Below are 6,827 nucleotides of genomic sequence, written 5' to 3'. Positions count from 1 at the left end.
ACAGTTTGTTTACAAGTCTTTGAAAAGTGGCCCCAGCATTTTTCAACCCGAAGGGCATGACCTTGTAATAGTACAGACCGAACTCGGTTATGAAATCAGTTTTCTCTTCATCAGCTGGGTCCATCCTGATCTGATTGTAGCTCGAATAGGCAACCAAGAAGGTCAGCAAATCGTGCCCCGAGGTCGCATCCACTAGACGGTCGATCCTGAGAAGTGGGAAGCAGTTCTTTGGGCAAGCTCGGTTCAGGTCGGTGTAGTCGACTCACATGCGCCATTTACTGTTGGCCTTTTTCACCAGAACGGGGTTGCCTAACCAGCTTGGGTAATGAACCTCCTTGATAAAGTCGGCTGCAAGGAGCTTCCCGACCTCCTCGTCGACTGCCCTCCATCGCTCTGGGGCTAGGTTGTGTTTCTTCTGTCTAACGGGCCTAACTACAGGATCAGTGTTGAGCCTATGAGTTATAATGTTGGGGTCTATGCCGGGCATTTCTGCCGCTGACCATGGAAAAACATCTAAATTTTCGAGTAAGAAACTTACCAGTTGAGATCGTAGGGGTTCTTCAACAGAAGCACTGATCTGAAGTACCCGAGCAGGGTCCTCTACCGAAGCCGGGATGGGGATGGTCTCTTTGGTAGGCGCGGCTCGCTCCGTGAACTGCTCCGCAGGTCGTTCTAGCTTGAGGTTGTTTACTACCTTGGCCTTTCCTTTGAGGGCGGCTACGTAGCACTTGCGGGAATCGAGCTGATCACCTCGCGTCACTCCGACTCCGAAGTTTGTAGGGAACTTCATCGCCAGATGATAGGTGGAGACTACTGCTCGTAAGGCGTGGGTGATGGGCCAACCTACTATTACGTTGGATGAGGAGGGGTCGCGACCACCAGGAACTCATGGCTGAGCCATACCACACTAGGCCAGGTGCCGACCTCCACAGGTACAATGACTCTCCCTAAATGCCTGACCTCCTCACCGTTGAATCCTACGAGTTGAGTGTTTGCGGGCTTCAGGTCGCTTTCGTGGAGCTGTAGCTGATCGAAGGCTGCCTTGAAGAGAATATCTGCCGAGCTGCCCGAGTCAACTAGGACGCGTCTGACCTCGAAGTCGTTGATCTTAATCTTTATGACGAGTGCGTCATCATGGGGGTAATGGACCCCTCGTGCATCGTCTTCAGTGGAGAAGATTGGTTCCTCCATCCTTGGTCGCTTTGGGGGGTTAAGCTCTTCCCTGGTGGCCTCGCGGGCTGATGACCGAGCTGCTACCGAAGTGCAACCCACGACAATTGATCCCCTGACAATCACATGGATGGTCCCCCGAACTGGTCTCTCGTCGGGAGGCTGCTTTTGCGGCTGTTCTGCTTGTCTGCTGAACTCGAGAACTTCTTTATTCTGCTCCCCGTGCCAACCTGCTTTATTATTATTATTATTATTATTATTATTATTATTATTATTATGCTGTACAAAATTTCTTAGATATCCATGACGGATAAGTTCTTCTATCTCGTCGCGGAGGTTCTTACAGTTTTCGGTACTATGACCGTGATCTCTATGGAAACTACAATACAAGTTTTTATTCCTAACATTGGGATCGACCTTAAGCCGAGGTGGCCACTTCACATATGGGGTATCCTTGATCGCCATGAGGATCTCAGCCTGCTTCATGTTGAGAGGCGTATAATCCCTTTATGCTGCCAGAGCTCGGAAAGAATGAATTGGCTTCGCCCCCTGAGCTTAGTCCTTCTTCTTCTTGCTGTCACTTGGAGCAGGGAGCTTCGGTTCCCTTTTTCTTTTTTCAAGGACCTGCTCGCCCTTCTGATAGATCTCCTCCTTTGTCCCTATGAACTGATTTGCCAACTCGAGGAACTCGGTCACGGTCTTGGGTTGGTTGACCACCACGTGCCATCTGAACTCCTTGTGGGTAATGCCCCGCTTGGCCGCAGTGAGCCGAACTGCGGGGTCTAGGTCGGGTATCTGCAGGCAAGCGTCATTAAACCGCTTGATGTAGTTCCGGATGGACTCTCCTTCCCTCTGGACTATACTGAGGAGGCTTTTTTGGGTCCTCGGGCACCATTTACTGGTGACAAAGTGGGAGGTGAAGACCTGCACGAATTGCACCCAGTTCCTTATTGATCCTGGTGTGAGGTTTCGGTACCAAGTGCGGGCTACTCCTTTGAAAGTAGTGGAGAAGGCCACCCACATGCAAGACTCGCTCGCTCGGGCAAGATGCATCTGGGACTGAAAGGCGTCCACGTGGTCGTTGGGATCGAAGGACCCATCGTACTTATCCAGCGGGGGGAGCTTGAAGTCCCTTGGCATAGGGACATCAAGGAGCTTTGGTGACAGGGGGGAGGGAACTGAAAGAAGGGATGTAGCTTTTACCTCACCCGAATTTACCTCTACCTTGCCTCCGAGCTCGGGCAGGTTGCGCGTGGCAGTTCGGCGAGCTCGGCGATGCCTTCACTGCTTCTTAGTCGGCTCAGCGTTGGTGCTGCTGGCTTCGGTATTACTGAGCTTGATGGGCCTGGGGAAAAGCTCGGACGGCTGTTGGTAGCTGCGAACAGAGGGACCTTGTTCCAGGTCATCGGCCAGCACTTCGAACCGGTTTTCGGCGAGCGGAGGTTCGAACTGCGAGCACTGAGGTGACACCAGTCTAACCAGCTGGGAGGCCCCCGACCTAACTACAGGCCGCGAGGCGAGGGTAGGGGTCTTTCCTTCCTTCCATGGGATGATACCGAGGTCTCTCCTCGGCGGGAAGGAAGTTCACTATGGCGGTGAGGCTTGGTCGGCTGCGCAATTGGATGCCGAGGAGGGAGTGAAGGAAACTGTTGCTAATACTGATGTTGGGAAACTTGGTGCAGCACGTGCTGCTGGTAGAACTGAAGTTGCTCGAACTGTTGCATCTGAGCCTGCATGGCTCGCATGCACTGCATCAGATCCTCAAGCTGACCTTGGCTGGCCACCGAAGGGAGGATGGTGGGTTCAGCGAAGGTTGTTCTGACTGCAGAAGGCAGTGGAACAGTCACGGGTGCTACCATCTGAGGCACGTTCAGACTTGGAACCTCGTCCATAGAGAGGGGAACGGTGAACTACCCGATGCAGACGGTGGGTAAATGGGGTTGTTCCTCAGGGGTGTTCCGGCGTCCGGCGTTGCTGGAGGAAGCCATAGGTGTTGCTGACGAGTTCTTGGGAGAAGGTTTCACAGAAGTTAGAGGAAGGCCTTTTGAAGCGTTCCCACAGACGGCGCCAAATTATGCGGCACAATCTGGGCACTCCTAGCTGGCTAAGAGTTGGCTCCTAGCTGTGATGGACGACACCTGAGAAGAAGAGGAAGGTGAAGGGTTCCCAGGGAGCTCTCCCGACGGGAACACTTCGATGGCTAAGTTAGAACTCTGAGGAAACTCAAAGAAAACACAGAGAGTTAAGAGTGCTGAAAGTGCTAGCTTCAATACCTTTGCTTCGTGAGGGTCGGGGTCCTTTTATACCGAAGCTCGGTCACATCGGGCATAACCGCCACTGCCCTAGCTGTTACTGCCAGGGCAGGGGTGGCAGGTGCAGGCTACTACTACAGGCTGCTATTGCAGGGTACGGACTCGTCAGGCGTGCCATGCCTTTCAGAGACGGTAGGCAGAACGCCGCCTGGCAAGGGATCCGAGCATTGCCACCGGATCCGGCAGGTATGGATGCCAGGCAGGCACGGATTTCAATCAGATCTCCCTTCAGTCTGCTGAGCTACTGTGCACCGAACCACCTGGGGCAGGTTTCCCTTGCACCGAGGTGCTAAGGTACACCGAGGTGCCCGCACTAGCGGCAAGCCTTAAGCAAGTACAAGCAGGAGTCTCGATGGTGCTGTCCCGAGGTGTTTCTCCCTCGGGACAATTAGCCAAAAGTTGGGGTGCTTCCTTCTTAGGAAGGGAGAGCTCAGAGTCCCTTAGGAGGAGCTCGGGGTGCTCCGCCCTCAGGTTCAAGGCGAGTTGGGCCTTGCTTCTCGACGAGCTGTCAAACCCACCGAGTCGTTTGGCCGGGCCTCGGCGAGCTCGCTATGCCGAGTAGTGGCCAGGCTGTCGCGCTGAATTGTCACTTATGCCAGGTCATGTCCACGTGTCCCCGCACTACGAGGTCGGGCCAAATCACTCTACATCACATATTATAATATTAATCATTAATTTTTTGTGTTAGTAATATTATAATATTTAGTGTTATGAATATTATATTAATATTATATTATTACTATTCATAATTTATAACACTATTTAATATAAATAATTATTGGTTTCATTATAATTGGTGGTGGGTCCGATGAGTCTTCATATGAGATGTTATAAATTAATTGAGCATTAGAGGGGCACTATGGGTAAAATCCACTAAAATAATGACCTGAGTCATTTGTACTTTAAATACGAAACCACTTCGGTGTTAAAAGATAGAGGCACTGAACTGGGCCTGAGAAGAACCAACTGAGAAGGTTGCCCATTCTGTGCCACTAGAAAGGCTAGCTCACACCTGGTCCACGTCAGTAGGCGTCGTAGCTAAATGACGGATCATCTCTCCCTAAGTCCCTTTCTTAAATAGGAAGCTCTCATCAATCCCCAAGCCAGTGACTCCCTCTCCTCTCTCTCTTTCTCTCTCAGGGTCTGAGTCTCTTCCAATTTACTCATCAGGCGATTCTCTCTGTCTCTCGTCACAGGTACTCTACGCACCCTTTCTTCTTCTTCTTCTTCTTTGATAGTTATAATTATATAACCCTAGCAAGTGCACTAGTTATCAAGTAGTATAAAGATATTGTTCCCACAAGGATTTAACAAAATAAGTACCAAAACTATAGTTTCCCTTAATTATTTGGACAACCGAATTTTGGATCTAGCAATTTTAACTACTGAAAATTAAAGATAAAAGAAATAAAAACAGAGGCAATCAGTGACTGAACTTGCAACGATCTAATTGAAAGCGCCAGGACTATTGGTCCACCTAACCATTCCAATGAACATCAATTTATTACATTAACCAAGATAATTTATTATTTTCATAAGCTGAAGTTTTTCCTAATTTGTTTAATATTCCCTACAGGATATATCAAACATATTTCTATCAAGTAACCCTTCGATTCCTCTATTAGAGTTCTCGAGATAGAAAGTGCACTAAGTTCTATGAAAAACTTGTATCATCAGATGAATCATGCATATATATTCCTATATAACATTCGATTCACACTATGAATTATTTAGTCTATTATATGAGTTCCCCTTCCGATTCATTCAAATAAACCAAATCAACTAAGAGGCAGCCAAGCTCCTAATTGCATTGCACATAATAACTCATAGACAATATGAAAATAAAAACAACTTGGTTAAATTAAATAAAAATCAATCCATGGTCATGGTTAGGCTTTCCATAGCCCTATCTACAAATAAACTAGTTCATGATAAAAGAAATTAAACAAAGGTACAAGAAAGAACTCATGATGTCCCCCTTGAGGTTGAGATCGGTGAGCTTCTCTTTTCCTTGTCGTCGTCCAGCTCCTTGTTTGTCTCATTCTCCTTTTCCGCCACCTTCCTCAGTGTCCTTTTCTTTTGGAACCCTTCTCTTTTTATAATACTGGAAAGATAAGGGTTCCCTAAACAACTTCCTCTTCTTAGCACAAAAATAGGAATCCAGATATGGATCAAATCTGTCATCTTATCCTTCCAAAATAAAAGGACATTCTTGGGGTGAAACCGCCTAGCAATTCGTTCCTTTCTTTGTTCACCGCCTCTTTCCTCTCTTCACTTCAACTTGCGCCATAGATGGAGATTTCCACCAATTGGTATTTAATTCTTCAATTCCAAGCCCATCATACCTCCAACATTAATTTGGCTCATTGAATATGAAATTTAAATAGAATTTATAAATTAAGCACAATTTCTGTCAAAATAAAAGGGAATTATCCACAATTAATATATACACTTTGCACTCTATCATTCTTCTTCTTCTCAAATTTGTTTTCTCCCTCTTTGTCTTCTTTATCACTCCTTTTCTGGAAATTATAATTCCGAAAAATCATGAAAAACCTTCTCAAATCTCAACTGGCTTAAAATGAAATCTCTGTAATAATAATATGCGAGATTTTCAGTCGTGGGTCCCATACAACACATAATAGCCAGTGGGCTAACACGGGTGGCGCTAAAATACTGTGGCTCGGTGATGGGTACTTTTAGGTGAGGTAACTGACGGACGACATCAAAGAAGATGATTATTAGCATGAAGGAGTCGACTATGGTGCGCCCGGCGTAGGAGACGCCACAGCAAAGCCTGTGGAACTCTAATGTGGACCTAGTGAAACTCTAGTGATTCGGCTTCAGCCAATTTCTTCGATTGGAAAGTGCTCAAGGAAGCTCTGAGCAAGGCTCTTGTGTCGTTCTATCCCATGGCCGGGAGGCTAAAGAGGGACAAAAATGGTCGGATTGAGATCAATTGAAGAGGCTTATTCTGGTAGTGGATTATTTCGGCGACATCTCTTCGTATCTATACAAACACACGAGCTGTTTGCACGTGAAACAGTCAATCTATTCGTACGAGTAGATTCCATTTAGTGCAAGGAGAAAAGACTCATTCCGTAATAGGTATATATATAGATGGTATAGGGTGGCAACAAAATGATTCAGTGAATATTGAGAAATGAAATTGGGGGCTGGGGTTACAAATTTGATTATACTTTATGGTAGGGATGCCAACCTTTAAGGCTAGTTTCTTATTTATGCAGTTGTACAAAGTATTAAGAAAACAAAAATTTTAAAAGAAAATCCAATATAAGAGAGCAAATTTAATCACCTAAAGATAGTCTAAAAGATGGATGGGAG

This window comes from Nelumbo nucifera, chromosome 1 (genome assembly GCF_055504915.1).
Source record: "Nelumbo nucifera cultivar China Antique chromosome 1, China Antique-T2T, whole genome shotgun sequence".
Taxonomy (NCBI): Eukaryota; Viridiplantae; Streptophyta; class Magnoliopsida; order Proteales; family Nelumbonaceae; genus Nelumbo; species Nelumbo nucifera.
Note: the sequence above shows the minus strand (reverse complement) of the source record.